The sequence below is a fragment of the Phascolarctos cinereus genome, unplaced genomic scaffold, assembly GCF_003287225.1.
Source record: "Phascolarctos cinereus isolate Bilbo 61053 unplaced genomic scaffold, phaCin_HiC Scaffold_2;HRSCAF=192, whole genome shotgun sequence".
Lineage (NCBI taxonomy): Eukaryota > Metazoa > Chordata > Mammalia > Diprotodontia > Phascolarctidae > Phascolarctos > Phascolarctos cinereus.
Genome location: NW_027555625.1, coordinates 309,719,529 through 309,746,465, shown reverse-complemented (window position 1 = coordinate 309,746,465; position 26,937 = coordinate 309,719,529). Strand labels below are relative to the sequence as shown.

At 40.5% G+C, this 26,937-nt stretch overlaps 1 protein-coding gene and 1 pseudogene across 1 annotated transcript in view; both read right to left on the bottom strand.

Annotated features, from left to right (window-relative positions):
• ASTN2 (astrotactin 2) overlaps positions 1–26,937 on the bottom strand; it is a 1,115,013-nt gene that overhangs the window by 152,528 nt on the left and 935,548 nt on the right.
• On the bottom strand, positions 13,738–14,409 carry LOC110211360 (peptidyl-prolyl cis-trans isomerase FKBP3 pseudogene; annotated as a pseudogene).

Sequence of the window (26,937 nt, the reverse complement as noted above, 5' to 3'; positions counted from 1 at the left end):
TCAAAGTGGGTGGGAGGGCAAGGCTGCTTGAGGGAACCCTCGGAGGTCTGCAGTGAAAAAGGTTTTGGCAAGAAATGCATAGGCCATTTTCCTCTCTTTCTCACAGAGAACAGTTTTAAGAGGACAGGAACATGGTATAGTGGAGAGCCAACAAGTTCCCACCAGTTGGCTTACCTCCCTTAGGCTGGCCAGCTGCTCAATCTTAGTATTGATATGCTGTTCTCCTGACCCATCTGTACAGTTTCCTACTCCTTTCTACAGAGGACTTCTGTTTGGGTCTTTATACTTCATATTCCATGTAATATCAGTACTGTCTAGGGTAAAACACTTGTGTATTAACCCATGGCACAAAGCCACGGGTTGCCTTTTAAGAGTGTTTTGGCTCATGTCTTCAGAGGCTTCAAGAATATTAAGAGTGGAAAGGTGTCTACAAATCATTTTATAGACCTAGAGCTGGAAGGGGCTTCAGAAGCCAACTAGTGCAAGACCCTCGTTTTACAGATGAAGAAACTAAGTCCCATGGAGGTTTAGTGACTTGCCTAAGCTCACTAGGGTGGATGGCATAAGAAAGAAGATTTGAACCTGCATCCTCTGACTCTAGAGCCAGTGGTGGTGGTGTGGTGGTGGTGGTTGTTTTCCCACTGTACTAGTGGAAACTCTTCATTTTATAAGATATCAAAACTGTCTCAGAGTTATAGTATGACTTGCCCAGAGTCTTAGGTTCATAGAAATTAGTCTTGGAGGGGAACTTAGAGCTGATACAGAAAAACTCTCTCATTACTTACAGTGAGACCCAGTGAGGTTAAATTGATTTGCCTAAGGTCACTAACAAGAGTGAGATTTCAGCCCAGACCCTCAACTGTAAATCCAGAGTCCTTCATCCATTATGCTGCACTTTTTACAAGATAGTAGTAAATCTCAAACCAAAACCCAGGACTTCTAAGTTCCTATCCAGGACTCTTATTGGCTAAAGCCCTTACCCAGAAAATTAGGAAATCTCTTTTAATGGTTATAGCTTCTGACTTAAGCGTGTTCTCCACAAGGCATCTTCTCTTCACCCCCATGCAACCCAAAACAAAAAAATACCTCTCTGAGAACAAGGAATCATTTTTTAATCCCCTGCAATATCTAGCACTATACAATGCATAAAATGTTGATTGAAGTGAATTTTAAAAGAGCCAGGTGACTGAACAAAATCCAAAGTCTCTCCTCTGATTCTTTAAACTCATTCAGTTTCTTTTTGAAGAATACTTATTCATCTCCCAAGGTCTTTTTCACCTGGTGTAGGCTTCATATTTGGTCTCTTTTGAAAGCCATCTGATTGAGGTCCATAACTCTCTTCAAATGATCTGGATGGAAGCAGGATATTCTCTTCTTGAATTGACCATTAATTATAGTTCTCTATTCCAAATCCATTGCTTTCACCCTATGCTATTCACCAGCAACTCACCCTGTCTTTTGTCATGAGAGGTAAGTGGTTCTCACTTATTAATACGGACAGAATTTCTATTGTATTTGTAAAGAAGACACATGTTCCCACCCTGACCCCTACTCACACAACACACACTCTCTTATATTGGCTTATCTAAGGGAATAATTGCCATTGAATTTGATCTTGGTTAGGGTAAGTATACTTTATCTGTTCTTTCAAGCACCCCTAACAATGCTGGCATATTAACAATGTCACACATCAGTATAAGTCTGGAAAAGCTTTAAATATTACTTCAGCAACAAAATATTTATTTTTCTCCCAAGGACCAGACTAAGTTCAGAAGAGCTTATTACAAGAATGGTGGTCACCAGGTGAATTCTTTAGTCTAGAACTCATGAAGAATCATTATTTAAGGAGTGCAAGGGTTATAGTTTGTATAAAGGGAGGAGGAATCCATGCTGAATAAATCGTGGAGTTTTTCAAGTAGGGAAACCAATTCGATCCAATTTTACAATCATTTATTGTATCCTGGGCAAGTCAATGACTGGTTAGGCATTGGGGATACAAAGACAAAAACAAAAATGTTTCTTCCCTCAAGGAGCTTACATTTAATGAGTAAATATTACATCTCTGGGCATCATTCCAAGGATCTGAGACAAGAAGTAATTCTTTACAGAATACAAAGAGCTTTCAAATGCAGGACCACACCTAGTTGTTTAATAGTGGTTCATTCATCCAAATTATTCTTTAGTTTACTCTCATGAAAAACTAAGCAATCATAAATTACATATCACTACTACTAGAAGTAACAGAAGTAGTGGTGGTGATAGTGGTAGTAATTGTAGTAGTAGTAATAAGAGGAGGAGGAGGGAAAGGAGGAGAGGTAGCAGTAGTAATAAAAGTAATGAGGATCATATAGTGTGGGAGGGTATCTGACACCTTTTTTTTTTTGAGGAATTCATAGGACAAAAAAAATGACCTTACATTTCATCAGGTAGATATTTTAGATCTATCAATCAGCAAACATTGCTTCTGAAACTATATGACAGTCACTGTGCTAAGAAATGGGGAAACTGAAAAAAAAAAACACCAGTATTTACCTTCAGGAAGTCTTCATTCAAATGGGGGAAAGAACACATAAATATGTACATAATGAAGTAGGTGGAAGTGCTGGGCAGCCTAGTAATATGTTCTCTAAGAATTGTATAGAGACTTCTCTGCAATCATAATAGGTGAGATATAGTCAAAAGAACATTAGATTGGGAGCTGAAGACACAGTTTTACTACCAACTCACTGTGTGACTTGGGACGAATCCCTCTTCCTTTTTATAACTCAGTTTCTTCATCTATCAAAAAACATCATCAGTTCATTCAACAACCATTTATTAAAAACCAACTATGAAAAAAATTTAAAAAAATAAAAAAAAACCCAACTATGCATAAGACACTCTATCTACTAGGTACTGGAGATATAAAGACAAAAATGAAACAGTCTCTGCCCTCAAAAAGTTTTGTTATATTCAAGGTGGGAGGAGATACAACATGTATACAGATAAGTAAATACAGCATTTATTAAACCCTTACTATATGCCAAACACTGGGGATATAAATAGAAAAGGTAAGATAGTTTCTTCTCTCAAGATGCTCATGCTCTATTTGGGAGAGACAAAAGAAAGCTCAGCTGCAGAAATGTCTGGAAGTCCTAAATTTATGTCAGTGGGGTGGATGACAAGGTCCAAGGGTCTTGGAGTTACTTAAGTAGGTCAGATGATGTTGCTCAGGGACTACAGGGCTTGGGAGCAGGGCAGACAGCAGAACATGGAGGACTTCGGGATCAGTGACAGGGTAGACAGATGGTAAGGTTAGATGGTGCATCTCACCAAAAGAAATAGAATTGCTGACTTCCATCTCATACAAGTTATGGGTGTAGTCAAGCAGTTCAAAAGACAAGGGAAAGCAAGGGCAGTAAGCACCCCGCCCCCCCGTGATTTCTTATCTTCTCATCAGACAGTGGTTTCAGATGAGACCTGGGATGGCCAAGGGAGACGGGAGTTAGGGGGCAAAGGAAAAAGGAAAGATGTCCCTGGCTGTGATTGGTCTTCTCACTACCTGGCAGTTCTAGATAGCAAAAAAGCCATATTTGAGCTAAGCCGTGAAGTGAACTAGGAATTTTAATAGATGGAGATTAAGAGGAAGAACATTCCAAGCATGAAGAAAGCTTACAAATGGACAGGATAGATATATAAAAGAAATGGGATGTCATGTTAGGATAACAGCAAAGTCCAGTTTGGCTGGAATGCAGAGCACAAGGCAGGTAGTAATGTGGAATAAAATAGGTTGCAGCCAGATTTTGAAGGGATTTAAGTGTAAAACAGGAGTTTGTTCGTAATCCTAGAGGAAATCCTAGAGAAAAGCCATTGAAGTTTATTGAGCAGAATGGCAATGTGTTCAAGCTTGTGCTTTAGGAAGATTATGTTGGCAGTTATGTTAAGGATGGAAAGGAGAAATACTAGATTCAGGTAGAAATTTTTGTAATAGTTCAGGCAAGAGGTGGTGAGGGCCTGGCCTGGGGTGATGACAATGTGAGTGGGGGAAAAAAAGTGGAGAAAATATTTGTGATAGCAGAATCAACAGTATTTAGAAATTTATTGGATATGGGGGAAAGAATGAAAAAAATAAAAAATGACATCGTGAACTTACGTGACCAGAATGATGATGGTACTTTGGACAGAAATGTAGAAGCTATGAAGAGGGCTGGGTTTAAGGAGAAAGATAATGAGATCATTAACACACATGTTGAATTTGAGAACCTACAGGTCATCCAAGTGGAAGTGTCCACTAGGAAGATGTTGATACTGGAGTAGAACTCAGGGTAGGGATCAAGCTTGGAAATTTAAGTTTGGAAGGATCTATGCATAGATGATAACTGAACCTACTGGAGTTGGTGTCACAGAGAGAGAGAAGAGAGTTGAGGATATATCCTTGCTTGTATATCTCCACTTAGAGGATGGAATACAGAAGATGATCCTGCAAGGGAAGCTGAGGAACAGTTGGACAAGTTAGGGAACAAGTACAAAGAAGCATCATGAAAAGCCAAGGAAGGGAGTATCTAGCAAGAGGAAGTGGCCAACAGTGTTAAATGCAGCAGAGGGGTCAAGAAGGATTTAGATGGTGACAAAGGTCATTGTATTTAGCAACCAAAAGATTATTAGTTGCCATTGAGAGCAGTTTCAGGCAGGTATTACAGCCAGAAGACAGAAAGGAAGGGTATGAGTGGGATGTCAAGAAGTGGAGGTCACAAAGATAGATGGCTTTCTAGGATTTTGGTTGTAAGATATGAAAATGTCTTGAAGGAATTGCAAGGCCCAATGAAGTTTTTTGTTTTGTTTTGTTTTGTTTTCAGGATTGGAAGACCTGCACATTTTATGGGGAGGAAGGAAGCATCCAGAGGATAAAGAAAGATTGAAAATCAGAGAGAAATATGGGTGTCACCCAAGAAGCAAGCTCCCAGAGTAGGAGGAAAGAAATGGGATCATGGACATAAGTGAAATTCTAGCAAAGAAAAAGGCCACTACGCCATCTGAGATTAGAATAAATCATCAATGGAGGGAGGATCTGAAGGATAAAACTGGAAGAATAAGGAGTTCATGGTGAATGAACTTTATTTTACTGATAAAATATGAGGTAAGGTCGTTTGTTCACAGGAAGGGAGAACCTTAAGGGCTTGAAGAGAAAAAAACCTTGGAATATTAAATGTGGAAACTATGATAGAAAGTAAATTGGAAAAGAATAAATAAATGACTATTCAGCAGTGAGGACCCAGTTAACATTAGGTAATAAATCTATGGTGGATCCACTCAGTATAGATATTCTCCAATAACATGTAGTAGTATAAATGTAGAAGTGGGAAAGGTAGAGAGTGAGTATAACACAATATTAGGTTTAGTGTTTTAAAAGGCATGAGGGATGAAAAGGAGAGTATAAACAATCTGAGGTAAGAGACTAGTACAAATCCAAACTGATTATAGGGTTAAAATTTCAAAGAATGTGGAAAAGGAGTGAAAAATTGGGAAAACAGGGAGAGACAGAGTGACTGGAGTTCACAATGGATGTTGATACTGCCATATGAGAGACTGTATAGTGAGTAGGGTGGGCAGAATACTGCACAAGAAATCAGGAGACCTGGATTCTAGGTTCAGTGCTGCCAGAGCCTCGGGCAGTCTGCTTCCTTTCTCTGTGATTTTATTCCTTCCTTCCTAAAAGGAAAATGTTCAACATAAATTATCTCTGGTTACTTTCCATTCTAAAATGCTAGAATTCCACAATGTGTCATCTTGCTCAAAACTGAAGAGATAGACTAGATTTTATCCTTTCCAATCCAAGGAATTTCTAGTTCTATTTAAAAAAAAAGGAAGCAGGATATCTCTCCAGAATTCTTCCCTTTCCCCCTCATCCCAGGTGAAGACAGAGCAAAAGCTTAAGAGACACACAACCAAGTTTTAATGTAATATGATTTTTTTGGGGCTTTTAACACCGGAAAAGAAGGAAGATTCTCCTGGGAAGGAATATTAAGTATGGGCAAGTATGTTGGCTAGATAACTGCCAATGGGGCTGGGGAGGACAGGAGAGGGCCAGTCAAAAGGATGATTCTGTCTTGCACAGCTGGGGTGGAGAAGCCACATGCAGATGATGGGTGGGGGAGGAAAAAAGACGGGAGTTTTCAGCATGATTTCTAATAAATCAAGTTTGCAACCATCATCAGCTTGCTCCCCCAGCCCTTTCCCCCCCATCCCTGACTTTTATTCCTCCTCTCTTGCATCACAGCGGAAGAACAAAGCTGGAAGCTTGAGTCATGAGCTACAGTTGGGTTAAAACCTCAGTGTAAAACCATGACTTCAGGACAGGAGGGAGGAGGGAGTGAAGGCCCAGAGAGAATTCTCTTAAAATCAGAAACTAACAATAAAATGTTAAAGCTTGAAGGAACATGGAATGATACAACAAACACAAAAATATACAGGAAGCATTGGTCGAACATGTACTGTAGGCAGAAGACTGTGCTGGGCGCTAGGAATTAAAATATCATAGATTTAGAGCTGAAAAAAGAAACTTAGGGGTCATCTAGTCCAGGGGTGGGGAACCTGTGGCCTTGAGGCCTTGATCTAGTTAACCCTCTCATATTATAGATAAGGGAACTGAGGCCCAGAGAGGATATTTGCCAAAGGTCTCAGAGGAGAAATATAAAGTTTAGACAGGACAGTATACCAGCTTTCAAGAAGGTTACAATTTCACGCATATAGGGAAGAGAGTCAATATATCAACAAAGGCAATTGTAAAATAGAATATGACATACGAGTATATTGGGTGTTCTTTTAAAAAATTATACATGCAGTAAAATCCATTATCTTTCCTTTGAAACTTACCCCTTTTCTAAACTTCCCTGTTTTTATTAAAGGCACAATCATTCTTCGAGTCAATCAGGTTTGTAACTTTGGAGTCATCATCAACTCTTTCCTCTCTCTCATTTTCCACAACTAATCAGTTGCCCAGTCTTGTCAATTCTGCCACATCTCTCACTTCCATCCTCTTCTCTTAACTCAAACAGAGCCACTTTGGTTCAGATTCTCTTTACCTTTAGTATATACTAGTGGTGTCAAACTCATATAGAATCAGGGCCACTAAACCATATATAAAGATCCTCGCAGGTGCATAATGACTTAGAAAACTATGTTTATTATACTTTAATTTATTTTGTTAAATATTTCCCAATTATATTTGAATCTAGTTCAAGCCAGAAGAGTGTTGTGGGCCATGTATGTGACACTTCTGGTATAGATTATTGTCACAGCCTTATAGGTGACGTCTCTGCCTCAAATCCCTGCCCTCTCCAATCCATATCTATCACTGCTTCCAATTTGGTCTTCCTAAAGTACAGACCTTGTCACTCCCCTGATTTCAGTGGATCCCTATTGCGTCTAGGATAAAAAGTAGTATAAAGTCCTCTTCTTCACATTTAAGGCCTTCCCAATCTAACTTCAACCTCTCTTTCCATAGTGATTTCACATTTCCATCCCTCATGAACTTGCCTTTCTAAACAAACTGGACTACTTGACGCTCTCATACAAGACATTCTATCTCCAGGCTCTTTTTCTTTCCATGTGTTGCTTCATATTCCTGGGATGCTCTCTTTCTTCACCTTTACCTCTGAGAATCCCTTCAAGGCTCAGCTCAAGTAATATCTCAGATGAGAAAACTTTTCCAATTCTATAAGCTGATAGTCTTCTCCTTGCACTAAACATTAATTTGGATTTATTTTGTATTTTTTAAAATTTATTGTCCCTATACATGTTTCTCTTTAGTAGAGCATAACCCCCTTGAGAGTAGGGATTCATTTCATCTTTATCTTAGTATCTCTACCACCTAGAACAGCATCTGGCATATAGTAGATATTTCATATTTTATAGAAGAGGAAACTAATTTGTCTATGGTTATTTGACTAAAGAAGGTTTTGTGATTCCTTGTCCAGTGTGCTTTCCACTAGGTTCTGCTCTCTTTTATAGATTAGGCTAATAAGGATGAATGATGTGGGTGGAATTCAAAATGAACCTCCAAACCTAGTTCCTATGAGTTTCATTTTATAAAATTTAATTCTAAGATTTTTGGTCGTTCTTATTGTGGGACTGTTCAGGAAGAAGTATCTAAAAAACCCTTTATTCCTATATGCTTTTCCTTCCACATCTGGACAGGTTAGTTTGGGTCAGGCTACCACAGAAATTCATTGCTTTTGGCTAAAGGCTGATGTAAGAATTGAAGAACAAAGAGTAGATGCTATAGAATCATTACAATAAGTTATAAAAAATATGACAGAGTCAAGGTTTGTGAGTACAAAAACAGGCAAAATTTTAGAGCTGATTTCATAAAAGGAGTCACCAGGTCAATGAATCACTGTGTTCCATTAGCAGAAGTGTCTAGAATAACTCCACTGATTTTTCCAAGTGGTCAATGTAAATAGAGAGGCTCTAAGAAAACACGTATGTTTCCAGGTCGGACAGTAAGTGACTGACCTTTCCCAATAATGTTCTAAAGTAAATACTAGTTAAAATTATCCCAAGTAACTTCTGGCTCATTTCTATATGTATAGGGCAGATGAAAGGGAAATGTGAAAGGTCCTCTATTTCTGGGGGTTCCCCACAGATGCAGGTTTACTGGACTAGCTTTAGTTGATCATAGGAGGTGGTATATTTTGGAAACAGGAAAATTTGTCTGGGTTTAAGAAAGGTGAGGTAGACTAGGCAGGGTAACCTCTTTTTAAAATCCCATATCACCTAGAAACATCTGTATCTGAAGTGTCAAAATCTGTTGAAGTATTTTTATTGCAAAACTCTTATTAACTTTAGGCAGCCAGGTGGTGCAGTGGGTAGAATGTTGGATGTGGATCAAAAACTGGAAGAATTGAGTTCAAATTTAGCTTCAGACTCTTACAAAGTATGTGAGCGCAAAAGACCTCTGTATCTCAGTTTCCTTATCTGTAGAGTGATGGGATTGGACACGATGGCCTCCAAGGTCCCTTTTAAGAGTTGATTTAGAGCTCTAAATTTATGATTTTATGTTTGGGTAAGGTAATGTTCTCTGAGTTTCTATCCCTCTCCAGTTCCCTTCTGTGAAAAATCTTCTTTATCCACAGCTGGTCAACATTATGATGGAATTTTGTTTTCCTCTCAAGTGGATTTGGAGCTGATAGAAGCTTCTCAGCTACTGCTGGGACCTGCTGACAAAGCCTTTGGCTACAATGCTCACTGTGATGTCACAGAGATGCTGTCAGGGGTTCATAGCTGGGACCTAACAGTCAGCCATGCAAAACTGCAAAGAGAAAACCATATTAAAGGTACACATGGAGATGGATAAGAATAGAGGTCAGGAGCTGGTACCAACATGGAAATGGAAATAAGTATCACTATTGTTTTAAAGAATAATACCCTGGAGGCTCCAGTGTCAACTCCAATGAATCATTTCATTACAGCCTAAAAAATAAAACCTTGAATCAAGCTGTGTGCCAGTCACTAGGTCTTGAGACTGAAGGAACAACAAAATCATTATTTTCCAGAGCCATTATAGGAAACCATGACAGAGAGAGAAAAAAATCCAAGAGATATTTTTTTTTGTCCTAGAGATGCAAAATCAATGTGCTCTTATAAACCATATGTTACCTCAGAGGGAGGCAGGAGGGTGTGGACGATAAGGGTCCCATGACCTCTCACTGTCTATCTTTTTTTAATTCTTCTCCCCTCCCCGCCAAGGTTGTATCATACCCAACACAAGCATATCTAAAAGAACAAGAACTCAGCTTGAAACAAAAGGTTTCTCCAGGGACAAAGAAACACAGGGAAAACCACCCAGAGAAAACCTGACTCCAGAACCATACTACTCAACAATGAAGAAAGGTCTCCTCTGATTGTCTTCCTCTCATGCTTTGTTGCTCATGAGGTTCTGAAATTGCAGCACAGTGGAACTACCCAAAGCCCAGGATTTCTAGATTTTCTTGCTTTTGAATGCTACATACGAGCAACTGCAGAGTTGAAGAGAGGTTGGTACCCTTATTAGGACTATTAACAGCAGCTGATGTCTCCCTTCCAAAAGATCCTCTTCTATTACAAAAAAAAAAAATCTCTGTATTCTGGAATAGGTCGTGAATTCTTCCATGTGACATTTCCTTTGATAACCTTTTCAACCTTCTTTTCAATTTTAGATGCAAAGCCCTATAGTCTCCTGTTCTATTATCAATTTATTTCCCACCTTCACACCAGCCCCCAGACCCACACCTGCTCACCCCTCTGCACTGGAGAGGACTGATGAGCCACATTCCTTTCCAGTCTCTCCACAGTGTTTTCTTCAGCCTTTACTGGATGATGTTCTTGGACAGTGTTAGCTATTTTTGGCTCTGCGTTTAGCCAAGGACACAGCTGTGCCAGTGTGGGGCCAAAGACTCCAAGCCTGGCACAGGGAGCCCCTCAGCATTGAGCCACCCCTCTCCTGCTGGAGGTGGCAGCTGGGTTTCCACCTGTAGCAAGTGTTAGTAGAAAGCTCAGGCAATGGCAATCAAGCAGTCTCACTAAGACAGGGGTTCTGTGAGGCTCCAAGCTTGATTTTTCACAGCTGTGACTGGGACCAAGGATATTAACATAATCTTTAACTATTATTTTGAAACATCTGGGGATGCTTTAACAATTCATAAGGTATAGCCTGGAAACAGTTGGAGAATGAAAATTAGATCTTTTCACAATCATTTCATCCTTAGATTCCAAATAAGAAATTGATTTTCAAATCTAGTTTTGTGACATTGATGTTTCTTCCTGTTATCTTAAGGAAAGTCATGAAAATCTCAAAATTTCTCTAGTAGTACGCAGAACTTTAGGGTAGCAAAGGACCTAAAAACCAAGAATGTCAAAGATGGAAGAGACAGCAGAGATAAAATAATTCAGTGCATTTATTCTACAGAAGAGACTATAATTTGAGGCCCAAAAAGAAGTAATTGGCCCAGAGTCATAGTCTATTATTTGCAGAGCTGAGACTGGCAATCTGCAAAGTTATACCACTAACCATTCATGTGACCATGTTGATGCAAATGAATATATACTAACAGAAGAATTCTAAACCAAACATGGGGTAAGAGACTATTACAAAAAACAAAATAGAGTATTTTGATTACATGAAACACAAAAGCTTTTGCATGAACAAAATCAGTGCAGCTAGGATAAAAAGAGAAACCTTTGACTAAGGAAAAACAAATCATAGCATCAAATATTTGTTAGGAGTGTGATATCTAAGACATAAAGAGAATAAATATATGTATCAGAGGACCATTCCCTCCAGATAAGTGGCCAAAGGATGAGAATAGGGAAGTCTAAAGAGTTCATTGAGTAGAGTAATGATATGATCAGGCCTGTGTTTAACAACCACAAAAAAAGACAATTCCATACCACATCTATCACAAATGGACACTACTAAGATAACTTTGAAGTTTAACTCAGACCAAGCACACTGACAGAGATGACAAAGAATGGAAATGGTCAGTGATGAAATTCCTACAGGATACACATGCTGGTGTACCGTTGCCTTAGAAACATGAATTGGTCCAATCACCCTAGAAAGTAATTTAGAATGATACCAAAAAATGACTAAAATGTGCATATTCTTCGACCCAGAGACACTATTTCTGGGTACACATGCCCAGAGAGATCAGAGGCATAAAGGTCTCATATATACTAAAATCATAGGCTTGTAGAACCACACATTTTAGAAACAGAAGGGTCCTCAGATGCCAAAGACTTCAAATTCCTTGTATTTGTGTATGCTTACATACATACATTCATTCATACATACATACGTACATACATCTCTTTTTCTCTCTCTCTTTCTGTACGTGTGTGGGTAGACAGATAGATAGACAGACAGACAACATAGATACAGATCAAGAAACTAAGGCCTAGAGAAATTTTGTGATTTGCCAAAGGTCACATAGGTAGTAAACACTGGAGGAAGGCACAGATAGCTGTGTGGTTATTGTTGTAGCAAGTAACAATTAACAAAGATTTTTATCAATTTGGGAGGAACTAAACAACTCATGGTATATGAATATCAAGGAATATTACTATAATATAAAAGTAAACCATAGCGACACAGTCGATCCAAGAGGAAAGGCAGGCCTCAGCACCTTGTTTCCCTGCTATTCATTTGCACATTGTTACGGGAGAATGTTAAACCCTTATCCCCAGAATTGTTTGTAACTATTGCACAAAGGACACTGCCTCTTTATAAGTTAGTAGCGATGAGGATTTGGTTTCTTTCAATAAACCAGAGTGAGATTTCTCATTGAGGACACAACTCAAAACCAGGAAGTGTTGTGGGTCAAAGAAAAGACCTTAGAACTATGTGGAAAAGAAGGTATACGTTGCTTTGGCAGTTGCTGCCTGGGAGGTAGATAAGAAGAGAAGAGAACATAGATCTTTGCACTGTCACCTGCTGCTTGGGAGGTGGAGAAGAAGAACCTTAGAGTCCAGGTGAGGAAGCAGAACTGGAGAGGCTTCTACCATTCTAGGCTATGACCCTCTGTCCTTCTGAAAAAGTGTAACACACAGGGAATGAGGGCAGCTAGGCGGCACAGTGGATAGTGCACTGCATCTGGAGTGAGGAAAATCCAGATGCAAATCTGACTCCAGACACCAGCTGTGTGACTCTGAGCAAGTCATTTAACCCTGTTTGCCTCAGTTTCCTCATCTGTAAAATGAGCTGTAGAAGTAAATGGTAAACCACTCCATTATCTCTGCCAAGAAAACCCCAAATAGCGTCATGGAGAGTTGGACACCATTGAAATGACCCAGCAACAGCAACAGCCAGGGAATAAAGCTATGGTGGAGGAGCAAGCCTAGCCTGTTTGCAAAGCTGCATCACAGCAGCCCAGCCAAAAGACTCCAGGAGATAAATCCACCCTGCTGAGAAGCCATGCCCTGTGAAGACCTAGCCTAGTGCAGCTCTAGACAGCCGAGATGAGAAGTGACACCACTTGTCCAACACTGATCCCACACTTCTCTATGAACGGTCCCCAAGAAAGACAAAGGACCTGAAACTCCACAATCTGGGAGTTTTTAATTGATCTAACCACCTGTGTTCCCTATACACATGCCTCACTACCATTGACTCTTTGGCTGGTGTACATTGGTGGGAGAATGGTTTATGGGGTATTATGGGAATGTTATTTGCTTTTGCCTTTTGAATAAATACTTTTATCAAGGGTTGAATCAGCTGGCTGATTTGTTAATAAAAAGCCCACCAGTGGGGCTCAGGACCAAGAGGAATAAGAGAAATAATCACATCGATTTACCCCTAGAGCCCTGAGTAGAAGTTGTAGTAGCCACACCCTGAGGCACTCTCTTCCAGCTTGAGCACAGATGGGGAAAGAGTGAGCCCACAAAGACACGGCCCTCTTGCCCCCCCTGCACTTGAAACCTTTTCATCTTGGTGGTACCTGAAAGAGCTTGCTTCTCTTTTTTTAAATTTTTTTTGGTGTTAATATATTTGTATTCAGAATTTTATATTTACCACATGGCTATTAATTAATAGAAAACTCAACCCCAACCAAACTTGTACAAATAGCCTCAACTATACACACCTAACTTGAGGGATTTATTCTCAAAATGAATAATCTGTTTTCCCCAGCCCCAAGAATAAGGTCAGTTGTTCTTCAAATATAGACAAGGCCACAGGATTGTAGAAGTAGCTCCTGAAGTTCAGTCAGTGAAACATTTATCACTTCAATCAATGTCCAGTAATTCCACTTAAAAATTAAGCTTTGCATTTGGTGGAATTTTTGTATCAGGCTGTCCTTTATTGCCATAAGCCCACCCAGGTTCAGTCTCCAGGCAAGCCTTTTGTCCTTTATTCATTGTTAAGGGTGCTTCATCCCATCTTCTGATAACTTCACCCACTCCAACTTTAAAACTTAGAGGTTTAGCATTCTTTTTCTTTGCACTAGTTTGAATATTAATACCAAAAACAGTTCCATTCTGTAATGTTCCTGTGTACCAGCACTGAACAATATCTCATTTTGGGGGAAAGTTAGTTTTATCTCCCCTCTTAAGAATAGATTTCGTATATTTTGGTGGACCTTCATCCAAAGTCTCTTGTGGCTTGACTTCCTTGGATTTCTTTTCATCAAGCTTCACCCTGTTCCCCTGCTCTGTCACTTTGGCAACACTCTTAGTACCTTTGAAACACTTACTTTCAAAAAAGTGGTGGTAGGCTGTGACTAAATGATCCTTGCTTGCTGTCATGGCCACAATTTTTATGTTTCCTAGTAATTTATATTCTGCAAGAAACAAATCTGAGCTGTTGTCCTGCAGAGACTTGATGATGTCCTTCTTGAGAAGCACCTCGCTGTGCAGCTACTCACCAATCCACACCCGCTGTGGTCTAGCAGCTGTCATCTTCCCCCTAATGCCTCTACACGACCAGAGTTTGCTTCTCTTGACCATAGCCTTGAAGAACCCAGACTCATCTCCACCCCAGGAGGAGGCATCAGAGTATTACAGAGGGTTTACGGTAAATCTACCTTTCACAATGGGCTGACCACATGTGCTAGCTCAGCACTTGGGTGCACAGAAGATGGCAAATCCCTTGGTTGCTTTTGTTTGCCCATGTGTGTGAATCAAAGTTGAAAGATGATTGTACTTTAAGATGATAAAGCAATCCCCTTTTTGGTCACCGAGCAGGAATAGCTTCCTGCTTCCTGAGTTCTACCCAGTGGAACTTTAAAAGAAGGCAGTGACTCCAACCCTGGCTGTCTTCTTTCTTAGGCTCTCAGCATAGCAATTAGCACTCCCATGAGGGAAAGGGAGGAACAATCTTTTATTACCACCTCAGCAGAAAAGGCAAATTGCTGAGCACATGGTACATAAAGCTCATACCCTGCCTAAGTTAGCCTGATCCTGGGTTTGGGGCTGACTTTTCTGTGTTTCTTCTTTCCTGTCATTGGATGGATGGATATAGATTCTAAGGTGGCTATGTCCAGGTTGGGAGGCCACCTTGTCAGCTGAAGAGTCTTTGTGGTCCTTGATCTTTTGATCAAAGCTGATTGGCAGCAAAGGTGTCCCTGGCAAAATATTTCAATGCACTTAGAGCAGATGACTACTAACTAAAGGATGAGCTTAAATCCTGGCCCAGTATGCTAAAAGACCTCTACTATGAAAGAAAGGAGGGAATAAATACTTATATATCTCCTACTTTGTGCAAGGCACTTTGCCAAATGCTTTAAAAAATATTATCTCATTTGATCCTCACAACAACTCTGCAACATAGATCATATTATTGTCCCTATTTACAGTAGAGGAAACTGAGGCAAACAAAAGTTAAGTGACTTGTCCCGGGTCTGCCATGGCTAATAAGTGTAGGAGGCCAGATTTGAATTCAGGTATTCCTGGCCCCAGGCCAAGTGCTCAATCCCCTGCACCATCTAGCTTGCAGAACTCAGGTAAAATGTCAAATATCTATGCAGCAATCCCACAAAATGTCTTATATTTAGAAGGAGTTTAAGTATTAACTTCCCAAGAGTGTATAATAGAAGTTATTACTGACTTGTTTGAATATGTTTCTGTTTCTCCCCAATGTACCCTTGTGAGTGTTCAGTGTTTTATCATTTCTTTTTGTGCATAGGTAACAAATAGCTACCCAAACCTGATTCATACATTATATTGAATTCTTTTTTATTCTCCCCTTTTGGGGAGATCTAAACTTAAGGCAAAACCTAAGCCTTAAGCAATTTCACCCGAGGCATCAGGGTGAGGGTTTAGCAAGCCAAAGAGTGTGAGAAAAGAGAGTCTAACACTTCTCATTAGAGGCCAGATTCACCCATCAGCTGAACCTGGTCCAGTGACTAAGTATATGAGTCCAAAAAAGAGAAGTTCTTTGAGTGAAGAGGTGAGAAAGGAAAATATCCCAGGCGCTTGGACCCAGCAGTGGCTGTGACTATTAGAAAAGAATCATGGTATCATATACCTAAACCAAGAAGGGATGGCATCTCATTTTACAGATGGGGACACTGAAGCCCAGAGAGATTCGGTGATATGCCAAAGGTTACAAAGGCAGCAAACCTTTGAAGGAGAATTTTAATCCAGATTCTTTGACTCTGAAGCCATCTCTTTCCATAGTACCATGCCAAATCCAAGAAAAAAAATCATGGATGAGGTGAGGCCTTAACTTAAAACCTGAACAATCATAGAACGTCAGAGCTGAATGGCACATCACAGACAAATTCCTGACATGATAGATGAGGAAAGAGAGGCCCAGAAACACCAGGAAGGTTAATTTGGAAGGTAAATCAAAGAAATCATGAGCTGCAGGACTTTGATAACTAAACTAATCAGCATGACTGAGTGCCAATGAAGTAGCATACTTACAGATCCCTACCTTAGAAGATCTTAGTAGTGTGACATATCCTAGACTTTTCAGCTTAGCATCCAAACCAAATGTGCTAATGGCAGTAGCAATATGTGACAGTAGTCAGGGATGAGAGGAAGTGTAAAATTATGTTATAACCTAAGCCCTGAATCTGGAATATTATGTAGACTCAGACCCCATGTTTTAAGGTCTACATGGTCCTTAACCTACAACAGCTCTATGAGATTGATAGCACTGATATCATTATGCCCATGTTGCAGATGAAGAAACTGAGGCCTAGAGAGATGAAAATGACTTATTTGTTTGCAGTTATTAATGGTTGGAGGCTGAATTTGAACCCAAGTCAACCCCTTACATTTCTTTAGGAATATGTGGTCCTCGAATATTTTCAAAGCCATTGGTAGGCAGGCCAGGTAACATTAAACTCATTTTGTGGATGAAGAAAATAAAGATGAGAGAAATGAACTGACTTATTCAGAGCCACACAACTACTAATGGATGGAGGTCAAACTCAAACCCATAAGTTCCTCATATTTCTATCAGACTAAGTAGTCTTTATAATACGTTCAAATCTGTTATTTCATTTGATATGGTATCTCCTGGAGTTAGGTAACATTTTGTTCATTTTATATATGAAGAAAAAGGATTACAGAGGCCAAGTGATTAGGTCCTAGCACAATCTAGTAAGAATAAAATTCAACTTTGTTCATTCCTGTAGTCAGTGTTTCATTTTTTTGTTTTTGTTTGCTTGTTTTTCACTATCCCAGGCTCATTCAGGAGTATGTTGATAGATACAGGTCTGAATTTGTTCACAAACATGGGGATACCCTGAACTTGGCTGCATAATGCCCAACAGTCCTGCGAGTACCTTTGTGTGCATGTGAATCCAAAGCATATGGATTTCCTTTATGTTTTATTTATGCCATGCCTATTATATTCATGTGGTACCCTTCACCCACAAGATGCGAAGCATTTTACAAAGAGGATCTCTTTTTCTCCCTTCCCTAGGACCTGCCCTTGATCTAGCTGAGAGCCTGGGAACCGAAGAGCATAGCAGGACTAATATACAGAGGTATGTATGTGTGGATCACTGGGTCTGTTCCAGTGTCCATTCTATTTGGGCATCTGTGAGAGGCTCTGGGTGGTGAAACCAGCTTTAAAAAGTAAATGAGCATTGGCAATCCAAAAGTGGTCGAGGGAAAAAGAATGCTTTTAAATCCTGATTCAGGGCTGACAGTCTTCCTGCAGGCTGCCACACTGCTCAAGACAGTCTAGACTAAGACCAAATCCATCTCCCCCACTCCTCCTTCTGCCATCCTCAACAGCACAAGGCAAGTGGAGTCCAAGCCCATTTTCAGCATCTGCCGGAGGCATCCCCAACTCGTAAACAGCAATGGGCCATTTCCCCTGCTCTCTGGGGCTATTTTTCTGCTCGTGTAGAGCAAGCAGCACAGCAGACCTGCGTCCTCGAGTGATCCCCCCATTCCCCCAGCTCCACCCCCACCCCAGGATGCAGCCAAAGAAAACCAACGTGCTATATTTGTTTTTCAAGACAGGGCCAGGAATGATTCCCGTAAGACGCTGCCTGGCTTTAATGGGGCTGTGTCTGTGCCCTGTCGTTAAGCCTGCATCTGGCAAAGGGGCCCAGGCTTCTTTCTCACTTGGAAGATGATGGTGTTTGCTTAAGGTAATTCAAAAGCAAGAAAGAGGAGGAGGAAAAAGAGGAAGAAGTGGAGAAGGATGAGGAGGAGGAAGAGAAAGACAAGTACGACAAGAAAGAAAGAAAGGAAGAAGAAGATGGAGAAGGGAAAGGAGGAGGAGAAGTAGTCCAGGGGGCAAGAGAAACTCCTGCAATTTACAGTGAATCACTGCTGTTCTGAAATAAACTTGGCTGTACAGCCCGTATCCAGCAAACCCAACAAAAAGAAGTGTTGGAATAACAGCTGGGGCTGGAGGCCCAGAGTGCTCAGGGCTTTGCTGGGGCTCCCCTTGCTCTGCCTGCGTCACAACAGCTCTGTCTCTGCTTCCAGCTTCTTGCTCAATAAGGACAGCAGGTTGGCCTCTTTCCTTGGAAGGGGCCTCTACGTAGATGGCTTTCAGGGAAGGCACCCCTTCCCCAACTTCTCTGGACATCCACTTAGTCTAGGGTATAGAGGATGGAGTAAAGGTCTTACCAAAGATTCACCTTCCATAGGTGAATGAGGAAGTGATGGAAGGACTTCCTAGGTAACCTGGGATACAGGGATGCAGGTTTAAGATCAAGTAGGATTGAGACAATCATCTCCTTATTACTAATAATTCCATCAACACTCAATCAACAAAAATTTGTTGACTGCTTGCTATGTGTGAGACACTATGTTAAGTGCTAGGGATACAAAGAAGGTGGTAAAATGCTGTCTTCTCTTAAGAAGCTCACACTATAATGGGAGATATGTGTAAATTAATATCTAGGTATATACAAGATATATACAAAGTATATGAAGATAATCTAAAAATGGAAGGCATTAGTAGGACAAAGAGAGGCCTCAATAAAGAGTAAATCCCTAAAAGTGGATAGTGATAATCTAGAAGGCAGCAGCCACACAGACATGGAAATGGAACAGGAGACAACAAAGACAGGAACACTGAAGAAGACAACTATTGTTTCCCTGGCCATGTGGTTACTACCAACCTGTAACCCCAAATTATGTATACATTGATAGGTGTACAGCCAGCAAGAGCATAAGACATAATCAACAAGGAGTGCATGGTGCCTGGCACATAAAAATACTTTATATAATCTAAGTATGAGGAAGCAGATTTCTGCTCAATCAGTAGGAAGAAGAACTTCCCAACAAGGAGATAGGCTTTCTAATGAAGTAATAAGTTTCTTTACTAGGGAGGTATTATAGCAGAGGTTGACTAACTTGTGGGATGTTGTAGAAGGAACTTTTACTTAAATGAAAAGATTGTACCACATAGAGGCCATGTGGTACAGTAGAAATGAGTGTCAGAATTGTAATTATCTTTCATATATCTACATTGTGCATGTGGTCTTCTCTCTTAGAATGTAAGATGCATGGAGACAGGGATTGTATTGCTTTTGTCTTTGCTTCCCCAGCACACAGAACACTGTCTGGCATGTAGTAGGTACTTAATGAATACTTATTCCCTTGACTGATCGAGTCACAAGAGCGGGGTTCAAACCCTACCTCTATCATTTATAAATTGCATAAAAATAAACAAGTAATTCCCCTTCTCCGCATCTCAGTTTCCTCCTCCATAAAGTGATGGCGTTAGACTAGATGACCTCCCATCAAACTCTAGAGTTCTACAACTTTTTTTTTTTAATTTTTTGAGGCAATCAGGGTTAAGTGACTTACCAAGGGTTATATAGCTAATAAGTGTCTCAGGCCGGATTTGAACTCGGGTCCTCCTGACTTCAGGGCCAGTGCTCTATCCACTATGTACCTAGATGCCCCAAGTTCCACAACTTTAAGAGAAATCCCAATGCCAATGGAGTTGTAGGGAGCATGCTCCGATAACTAAGGGCATGGATGCTTGGGACAGTTGGAAGATTTTCCTAGCTCTGCTAGGACTCTGTTGAGTATTTACAGTGTTTTCCACCTTGTGGCTCTGATTCCGTAATGGGGCATTGAGGTTGACTCGCCACTGCTCTGTGATTCTAAAAATATACTTCCAGGAGGCTCCTCCCACTTATTACAGGACACAATGATAATCAGAAGAGGCTGTCACTGCCTTCTGGGTTCCCCACAACTTTTTCAAGGGGTAGTGTTCGCACAAACAGACTTCAGAGCGCCTGTAGTTCTACTGGGGCATCTTGGTGATTATTATCAACATAGAATGATCATTTTAACACTAGAGAACAATTTCAGCTCTCCAAAGGGCTTTCACAGTCATTCTCTCATCTGACTCTCTTTCTCACACCGTAATATAAATAAGGCAAGGATGATAATTCCTGTTTTACAGAGAGAAAACTGGGGCCCAGAGAGCTGTCCATCATTACACAGTGCCTACATGGCAGAAGGAAGGGAATAAGCATTTATATGGTATCTACTATGTCTCAGGCACTGTGTTAAATGCATTTACAAATATCACTTGATTTTCACAACAACCTCGTAGTGCTATTATTATCCTCTTTTTTACAGTTGAGGAAACTGAGGCAGAGTTTAAGTGACTTGCTGAAGGGTCATACAGCTAGTGTCTGAGGCCACATGTGAACAGGTTTTTCTGACTCCAGGCCAGTGATGTATCCACTGCACCATATGAGTTGTTTCTAAGAGTACAGAGTAGAACTCAAGTCTATTGAACTTGAAGTCTGTTATTTTTCACCCTACCACCTGCTCACTATGAAAATAAGGAAAAATCTATATGACACTGACTTAAGAGAAATCAGACTATGAATTGCAAATTTTTTTTAACATAAGTGGCTTCCACATTCCAAAACCAATTGACTTGAGTAGCAGATGCACGGTAGTATAATGGAAAGAATACTCAATTTCAAGTTAGAAAAGTAGGCTTTAGATCCTGGTTTTTCTCTTATTTACTTATTTTCTATGTAACCTTGGAAAAATCACATCTCTGGGTCCCAGTTTCCTAAACTATAAAAAGAAAAGGGGTAGACTAGTTGATATCTAAGGTCCTTTCCCATACTAAATCCTAGCTTCCTCTGACTTTCACAAATGCCAATGTCCAAGGGACAATGAAAGTGGGGCTTGATACCAGTAAATATATGTTGTGCAGGTAGATGTACACTTATGGTCTCTTGGCCTCATACTCTTGATAGGCAGTAGGATTTGGGACTACTTAGGTAACAATCAGAGGAACTGTAAAATCTTTTTGGAATTAGTACAACATCTTCAGGTCCACCCAACAAGCTGGTTATGGACAAACAATTTTAGAAAACCATGTGCTTGCCCATCTATGCTTTTTAAAAAGGATGTTCCCTTGGGATGTATTGTCTTCTTACCTCCAGGTTTTTGATTCCCTGATTTCTTTAAAAGTTTGCTTCAAACTCCATCTTTTATAAAAGGCTTTTTTGGTGACCCTGTTCAGTTGCTCATGCCCCTCCCTCTGCATTTATTTTTGTGTATATATTATACACACATTTTGTATATCCATATATGCATACATGCTATCTCCTGTGTGTTTATTGATTGAATGATTGGTGGAGTTCATCCACTTTTACCTTCCAACTTTGATTTTCTGGTAGAAAGCTTGAAAACTAGGCACAATAAAACCTTCAAAATGTGAGAAAGCATGGCAGAATTAAAGAAATTTGATATCAAGGGAACTGAGTTTGAGGCAAACAGGGTTACATAGCTAGTAAGTATCTGAGGACAGATTTGAACTCAGGAAGATGATCCTTCCTGACTCTAGACCCTGTCCACTGTGCAACTTATCTGCCCTCTATTTACTGTGTGATCTTGGGCAAATAATCGCACCAACCTTGGCTGAACTACCCTATAATCCTATTAGATCCAGGGATCCTACCAAATGTTTGCCCTTTGACATAGTAAGACAGAGGCAGGAAGCAGGCAGATACGTAGAACAAGAATATGACCCTTGTACACCATATTTTCTCTGGAATCATAGTAATTCTTTATGTACTGTAATGCCCTCCTCTTCTCTATTAGATTGTGGAGGACTTGAAGTTGAGAACCATATTTTACATACTATTTTCTCATCCAGTTCCTAATGCAGGACCTTGTATATAGTAGGTGCTTAAGAAATATGTGCTGATTTTAAATTACTTGTGTTGGAATACAGAGCACCCTGAGGAGTCACTGGTGCTTGCCCTTGGGGCTGTTATAATCAAAAAGAAGTGTCATCACAGCTTCTAATGAAAAAAAAAAAGAATACGAATTCTATCTCCCAGCATGCTCTCCTGAAAAGGGGAACTTAAGGAGAATAAGAATGACAGCCAACAAAAGAGAATACTAGCACATCAGAAAAAAAAAAAAACAACACCTCGCAGGAGTCCTGAAATCCTTGGCCTTTCCTTGGGGGTACATTTGTGGTGCCAACCACTTTGGCCCATGCTGCTGTGGGCATAGCCAGCTATCTTACTCAACCCAAGCACAACATTTGTAGGGCAGACTCACAGAAGTGAGGCCAATAGAAACCTCCATATAAGAGACCCAACTTGATTTTATAGTTTCCCACGGAAATCTATAAAATTATTATTGTCATGCAAAAAACTATAAATGTCAAGACTGATGGTGGGGGTGTTCAGCCCATAGGGCATGGCACAGATGCTCTGGAGGGGATCTGGGTAAAACATGCTAATCTCACTGGCTCCAGGTACACTAGCCAACTGACTAGCACAGTCACAGCCTAGGCTGAGTGGGCCATAGCCTTCCCATTGGCAGTGAATTTTAAGAGATGTCTCACCCTGGCTCAAATGAGCATTCCTCCTGAGGGATGATTTTTTTTTCTTTTTATAATGACCAATTGGCTGGCCTGTGCAATGGTGTGGACTCTGCAAATATATCTGTGGGGAATGGAGAGAATCCTCTTTTGACTCCATAAGGAGGTAAATCAATAGCTGGTCTGTCCTTATTTTGCTTTTTAACTCAAATTTTAAAAAAAGAAAAGAAAAAGATGTAACTATGTTTGTATAGCACCTACCACCAAGGTGCTCTCCAGTAATATTGTTTTAGTTGGTTTTTTTTTAATTCCTTTTCTTCTCTCTACTCTGAAGGTACATCTTCCCTGTCAATTAGTAACTTAAAAAGTACTTACTGAGCATTCACTAAATGATCCAAATTGTGGGAGGAACAGAGAACAATAATAAGTGCATGGTCCCTGCCCTTAAGGTCTCTAGGATCTATTTAGGGGAATAAAAATACACATGAATAATTTAGAAGATAATCAATTTCCAAGTGTGTGGTACTGCTTAGATATAGAAGAGGTGTTTAGAGAGAGAAGAGGGACCAAAGTAGGCCAGAGTAGTTATGAAAGTCTTCATAGAGGAGGTAATACATAAGTAAAAATTTCAAGGTCATTTTATAGACATTTGTGTCTTCTCCTTCCTAATAGATTATGAGTACCCTGAGGGCAATGATCTTACATTTAAAGTTTATGTCTCAGCCCAGGACCCAGCAAAAAATTTTATACACAGTGGGTACTCACTAATATTTCGAAGGTAGTACAGTGTTATAGAAAGAACACTGCCTTTAGAGTTGGGAGAAGTGAATCTGAATCTATCTATCTTTGCTTGTTTGACTTTGGACAAGTCCTAATTTAAAAAATGAGGACCTTGAATCCTCAGCAAAGTCCTTTCTCTCCCCAAATCTAAATCTTCTGGTTTGTGACTTTGAAAGTGAAGGTTCTCTCTACAGCAGTTCAGACCATGATCACCCTCCCTTGATAACTTAATAGACTATGGTTGAAAACCAATCAACCAATAGGCATTTATTGCCTAATATTCACCAATTACTGTGCTAGTCACTGGAAATACAATTACAAAAATAACTGCAAAAGTAACACGCAGAGAACACATACATAAGAGTCCGTACATCGGTGCATTGGAAAGCACACTGGGTGAGGAAGCAAAAGTAAGTCTCTGCCCTCAAAGAGCCTACATTCTACTATTTTCTTAGATTAATAGTTACAGTATATACACATACATGTTATGCACGCATGGGGTGGGGTACTAACAACTAAGAAAATCAGGAAAAGGTTCTTGAAGGGAGTGGCATTTGAACTAAGCTTCGAAGGTTTCAAGAGGTAGAGATGATGAGAGATGGCATGAAAGGCATGGAGGACAACCTATGCAAAGATCCAGAGGTGGGAATAGCCAGCAGGCCAATTTGGCTGGAGGATATAGTATGTGAGAGGGAGCAATGTGTAATCAGCCTGGTAATATGGGCTGGCACTAGACTATGAAGGGCTTTAAATGCCAAACAGAGGGGTGTGTAAATGAGACATCAGCTAAAGGCAATGGGGAATCACTAAAGCTTCTAGAACACAGAGAAGAGTAACATCATCAGATCCGCTCTTTAGAAATATCCATTTGACATCTGGTTAGACTGGAGAGGAGGAAAGCCTGGAGGCAGGGAGACCAATTAAGAGGCTATCATAAAATTCCAAGTGAGAGATGATGAGCACTTAGAGTGATTATGTTGTAGAGACAAAATATGCATCATGTGATAGACCAAACTTTCTCCCTTAAGGTGCTGGTTCTTGGACAACAGTCTGCCACCAGGTCTATATTCAAAGGATTTTTGGCTCAGTAAGAAAGATCTGCCAAGAGATCTCCTCTACATCTCAATGAGTCGGACTTTATTGGAAGCCTATAGTGTAGGGCCTTTAAAAAAAATCATTAATTACTATATATGGAAGTCTGAAGAAAGAGTAAGCTTTAGAAAAGTTTAAAAGAAGGGCGAGGGCATTTTAAGCAGAGGAAATGCCAAAAACAAAGATACTTTGGAGCAGAGGCAAGGAGAGAAAAGTCTCAAGAGGTAGGTAGGTTAAGAAACGATGAGGATTGTCTGCTATGTCCCTGAATGAGAAATGTACTGGAAACCATCATGAAGGAGACGGGATGTCTTTTGATGAATCTTCCAAAGGCTTTCTAATGGTCTGGGGTGCAAGCTGGTTAACTGAGAAGCTGCCTAAGCCCAGCAAAATAATCCTAGGATTCCTAGGGGCTCTTAAAAATAGGTGAGTGGTTTTTGTGGCCAAGAGATCGGGGGCCATTAAACAAAGACTTGTGTGAACCTCTTGAATGTTGTATCAGCCTTGTTTCCTCCTATCCTTCATCTTTCATCTTTGTGCCTTGCATCCTTGGTCCCCCAGCTCTCTGCCCTACATCGTTGGTCCTCCAACACTGTTCTCTACACGCCTAGCAGTGAACAACTTTGGGACCTTTCTGAGTTCTGCAGAAGGAGCAGTATGCTCTTGAACACTGTCTGCCTGTGACTTCTAATAACCATCAACCCCCCTGTTTTTTTTTCCAGAAAAAAACGTTTTAGGAAAAAACATAATTGCGCAAACAGTGATTCCAAAATCCAAGAGGTGACGCTGGCTCCATTGGCTGATCCTCTGAGAGAAGAGAGAGGAAAGGGTCTTGTGAGCCTTTGAGAACAAAAGGTCCTTCACTTAAGAGTGGGTGACAATTTAACTCCCCCCACACACACAAACGCGTACAGAACATTCAGCCCACAACACATCAGCAGACACACAGCAGCAGCAGGGAGGGCTGGGGCTATGTGAATTCTCCTCTATCCCCTCCTGGGCCCCCTCTGCACATCAGCCAAGCAGAGAGGGAGAAGGCCAGGTGCTCCATCCCAGCTTACTTGTCCTGCATGGCAGATGGGGTTGTGAGCCAAAGAGAAGGAAAGCAAGGAGGCCTAGGAAGCTGGCCCCTGCTCACCGCCCACAGTTCACAGCAACCCCCACCTCCCTTGAGGCCTGGAAGCATAAACATACTAAGAGCTGAAAAGTGGGACAGAAGCAAAGCAGCAGAAACACAGGTTCAAATGGGGAGGGGGGAGGAGGACTTCTTTCCACAGTCCTCTTTCTATTACCTCCCCCTCCCTATCATAAAATTTTGCTGCTGGAGGCTCATTCTTTAGCCTAGGATATCCATCCTCATGGAAAAAAGCCATCGGATATACCTCTGACATCACGACGGACGAGGTCCCTAGGCTCTTGTTAGGACGAAGGAAGGGGGGAAAAAGAAAGAAACAAAGATAGATTTCTTGACTGGTTTAACCTTTTTTCTGAAAAATAAGCAGGGGTGGCTTAAGGAGACAAAAACAAAGGGGAACCTGGATACTCTTGTTGAATGATGGAAGCGCCTGGTGCTGAGAATGAGGACAACCTCCCCACCTTGCCATCCCCACCCCACTCCCACCAGCTGTACTTCGGTAGCAAGAGAGTTAATAGTACAGATAAAGAACTAATGGACACACCCTGATTACACACAGACAACAAATATACATATAAAAGTCCATATGTTGGTGCATTGGAAAGCACACTGGGCAGGGAGGCAAAATAGAAAGGTAATCTGGGTTCTACCCCCAGCTTTGGACTGACAGTAAGTCACTGTGTAACCTGGGCCACATCATTTCCCCTCTCTGGGCCTCTCTTTGCTCATCTGTCAAGTGGGTGTGTATGTGTGTGTGCGGGAATTGATTAGATGATTTCTAAGCTTCTTCTAGTTCTAATAGTTTATGTTCTTTGTGGCTTTATATGTTATAAGATGCTTTTCGGAACTAATGTTTCTTGAATCAACTCCACTGATACCAATGCAGCCACTTATAAAATACCTTGTAAGTAACATATTGAAGACAATCTGAATGTATTATTTACTTCACTGTTCTGTAGGAATTTTTTTACTTGTTCATTCATTAATTTTTTTGCTACAGCAAACCATGTGAACAATTCAAAATGCAAAATGAACTCCAATCCTGTGCAACCCCCTTATATTTCTGCAGCAACAGAGATGATGGCAGAGGAGTGAGAATGTTAAGAATTATGTGGTTCTTGCATCATCTACATTTATTTAACTGTTAATATTCTGTTATGGGAAGCTAGATAGTGCAGTGGAT